Consider the following 4,391-nt stretch of genomic DNA (forward strand, 5'->3'; position numbering starts at 1 on the left):
CCGGCTTTGCCGCGTAGAGTTGACCCCGACAGACATCCCTATCGAGCGACTATCAGGGAGCAAGGATCACCAGAGCGACCGAAAACCACCCGACGAGGCTCAACGAGCTGCAGATTCTGCCCGACCGTAGCGCGCCGTGATCCTGTCGGTGGTCAAACTCCCCCTTTGGCACAAGACATTGGACCCTCGGAGTCTGCCGGCCCCGTTCGTATAGAGGATCCGACGATATCCACTGGCCCGGTGGGGCTAGCCTGCCCGAAAGAGACGATCGTCTCGGCCGCAGCCACGTTCTTTGGGTCAGTCCCAGTGCCCGTGTGCCCACCAGATATGGCACTCGGACAATATCGGCAAAATATGGTCACGCCCCCACTTCCTCAAACGGAGCCCCTTGTCTGGCCAGCAGAGCGCGTTTTCCGAGAGGAAATGTTCGTCCTGCCGTACCCGGGGCCGGACCCTGGTGAAGTGTTAGCCGTCCCGATGGAAGACTATCGAGCCCCCGCCGCTGATGACTGTGGATCCCAGTCCAACTCGCCATCTCCTCGTGTATCGGACACCCCTCTGCGGCCCGTGCACGAGTCCCCAAAAACCCACGCAGACCCAATTCCGCTCACACCGGACACCCCTCCGAGGCCCGTTTGTGAGCGCCTGGAGAAACGTCAATCTTAAGGAGTCGTGGAAGCAGCCATGCCGGACACCCCTCTGCGGCCCGTGTATGAGCCTACTGCAGGCACAGGTGTTCGCCTGACAACCGTCAAGTTCAGCGAAACGCCGTCGGACAACGTCGACGAAGAGATGCCCCTAGATCTCTCCGGGCCCCGCTCTCGACCATCGCTCACCCCAGCCAACGACACCGCTACCCCGCCGATCCACGCCAGCCAAATACCAACGTCGCGAGGCCCTTTGCGCCGACCTACGGCAATTTATGTGCCGGAGGCCACCCCCGCGGCTTCCAATTGGGTCCTCACACCACCGGAATGGCTCGTCAACAACCCCGATAGACGGGTACCAGCCGAAGTCAGGGATCGGATGGCTGTATTCCGTCATGATGGACTCCGTAGGAATCACCGCTTCCTCATGTGGGCGGACGACCGACTGTTCCGCATCGAGGTTAACGTGAACGGGCGAGTCACGGTCCATTTCGTCCGTTCAAAATAAGGACACCGTGTGACGAATCACATTACTTCTGCAATCTGACCACGCCCATGCAGGGCCCCTTTTTCGTTGCTACTCTTTATTCTGATACGCCCATGAAGGGTACATTAAAATATTCCAACATCAAAACTAACTGTAGTTCTTTTTCTGAGGGTCAATGCTTACGATCGACGTCTCTCTCTCTCTTTCTAGCTACCGTCTTGGTGTGGCTGCAGCGTCGCGGAGAGGGCAGCCTCCCGACAGCGGACGCTGCGCTGCATGCCGAAACTAAGAAGACCATAAGAAAATCGAAAGTGAAAGAGAGGGACGGCGATCGTGACGCGTGCCAAAGCACAAGACGCATCGTATGTTTTCACCGTTAGGACATAAGTAGGCAGAGCAATTGTGGGTTTGAACAGAGAGCTAGAAGTAGAGAAAATCACTTCGCCAGTAACCACCAGAGTATCAAGTTTAAAAATGAAACAATCAGCCGCAGTGAGAAAAGAAAAGGATAGAACCATAAAAATCATCAAGTGTGAGACAAGGAGTAGCAGGGGAGCCCATTTCCTAAGGTCCTTTTTGCTTGAGTGCGGTAGGAACCAAAATAATAAAAGATGTTCAGGATAAGTTAACCATTAATAAAATTTGTACTATTATCACTTAATCCACACAGCATTTTTTTTTTTATTTCTTACCAAGGTTATGTCTACCCTTTCCCTTCCCTATTCCTTGGTCACTTAATCTTTTGAGTGGAGCCGAAAGATCAGCGGACATCGGCAGGATGAGTAATTCTCCTGCAGACGAAGTCAGTCGCTGATCTCAAGGCTCAGTCAATCAAGGTGAAGAGGCAACATATCTTGGCCAAGCGGGCATCGCTTGGCAGACAAGATCAGTCGTTGCAGTTCCTCTTCACCGTCCCCTTCCAATAACCCCACTAACGTTTCCCTTCAAGCTTCCCTTTCCCAGTCCAAGAGGCAACGGATCTTGGCCAAGCAGGTTTCGCTTGGCCGACAAGATCAGTCGTTGCTGCTCCTCTTGAACTCTCCTCTTACCCCTTTCCCTTCCCTTTTCGACCTTTATGTGGTCTCGATTTCATCTCTTATTACTCTCCAAGGTCTTCAGATGAAATAAATGTTCTTTAGACGGGACTCTGGAGACTGAGAACTGTACCCCAGCCAGAGCTTCCTTACAAAACGCATTTTTTTATATGCGGGGCGGAAAGGGGTGTGAAAAAAATTGAAATAAACTTGACCACTTTATATACTACACTAGTCTCAGTACCAAATTTGGCGGCTCTAGCTTTTATAGTCTCCGAGATCTGCTGGTTCATACGGACAGACGGACGGACGGACATAGATGAACATGCCTATATCGACTCGGCTGTTGATGCTGATCAAGAATATATATACATTATACTTCCTTCTGCCTCCATTTTGGCGACTTTAAAATACCATTTCACCCTATGGGTGTATTGTGTAAAAAGTCAAACCACTGGTACCACCTCCATAGATTGTGGTAACCGCTGCAATAGTCACCCAGTCAGAATCCAAAATGACTCTAGTTGTTCCACCATGGCTTCGCAGAGGTTTAACTCGGTCGGCGATAAACTAATTCAGCTTGAAATCGACACCAAGGTCACATTATTGTCCGAGGTAAGCGTTCTCACGCTCCAAGTCTGTTGTGATCGAGTTCAAACCTTATGGGAAAAAGTTGAGGAGGAATATGAGCAATGCGAGGCACTCCTAGAGAAAGGACGGTATCTCTGAATATCTGGCGATCCAAGCTTTATATATGACAAGTGTTACCAAGTTTACGTGGCCCCAGTGAAAACGGTTTCATTGTCCCGCCTTGAGTTATGCCGAGCCACGCGCCTAGCTGAACTGGCAGCTGCAGCTCTTTCACAATTTCCAGTTGATAATGCTGAAGAATTTGATTGTCCAGATTCAACCGTCGTATTGTCATGGTTAAATAAGCCACCCTGCACTTGGAGGACGGTCGTCGTCAATCAGAGGACAATCTGCCAGAGCTCCCTAGTAGGTTTCTGAGTGCGCAAGAACTAGTACACCAAGATTTGTGTTGGCATGGCCCACCATGGCTACGGGAACCGCAAGAGTCTGGGCGACAAGCGACGCCACTCCTATTAGGCACTACCTTGGAGCAGCGGGCAATGAAAGACCATGTCGCAATCGCTAAACGAACCAGCGATCTACTATCACGGTTTTCCAATCTGGGATGTGCCACACGTGGTCCGTTTTGGCAGAAAGTGTCGGAAACTTCAAAATGACTACTCCGGAGAGGTAACCTCTAGTGAGATCAGTCAAGTACTTCATGTCTTAGACCAAATCACTAAGAGTGAATTTTTCCGTGGTGAATATCAGTGCCTACAGCAGAAGAAATCAATTTGAATCCGATTACTGACGCATCAGCTGTGATTCGAGCATGTGGGCGCGACCAGCAAGCAGCGTCACTCAGTTACGACGAGCGTAACCCCATTCCGCTGACAGTCGCAAGTCCGTTGTCCCGTCTGCTGGTGCTTTTCACGCATCCTGAATGTGGTCGATGGCCTATATGTTTATGCACACCTCGCACCGCTCTTGCGAACATGCCAACTGCTCTCCCCACAGAAACAACTCCCCATACTCACAAAGCGGGGCTTAGTTTTTGCTCTTATATTTAAATTAGAGTTAGTTCCCCACTGAATTAGAATAAAACAAGTGAAATTTATATTTTATGTGCCTAACATTATTTTGGGAAATTTAAAAAAGGGAAAATTCACTTGGCTACGCCTTTGTTTAAGAAGGAAGTTTTCGCCCCCTACTTAACATTTGGTCCTTCAAGCCCGATGCCAAGATCCTCTCGAATCATAAGCATCGGTGGAGTTCCAAATTTTAAATCAATCCATAAACGAAAATTCAAAGTGATTTGTTATATGCAATCACAGTGTGTAAATGTGAGAATAATATAGTTTACGAAGAAATACATACATATATCTAGTTCAGATTTAGCTACATATGTCCAGAGAATTTCAAATACAGTCCATTCCTCTAGAAAAGTGTGTGGGCTAAGTGAAAAGTGGTTCCAACAAAGATAAAAATTTTCACCTCAAATTAATAAAGACTTACAAAAAAAAGGAAGTGAACCATACTTTCATATATAAAAGGCCACACGTAGATGTTTCTGTTGTCCCGATACACCCTATGAAGCTGGGGCTATCCAACAGAGACATCGCGAAGAAAATTTATAAAAATTGCACAACAAAC

The sequence above is a fragment of the Drosophila tropicalis genome, unplaced genomic scaffold (genome assembly GCF_018151085.1).
Source record: "Drosophila tropicalis isolate 14030-0801.00 unplaced genomic scaffold, ASM1815108v1 contig_273, whole genome shotgun sequence".
Taxonomy (NCBI): domain Eukaryota; kingdom Metazoa; phylum Arthropoda; class Insecta; order Diptera; family Drosophilidae; genus Drosophila; species Drosophila tropicalis.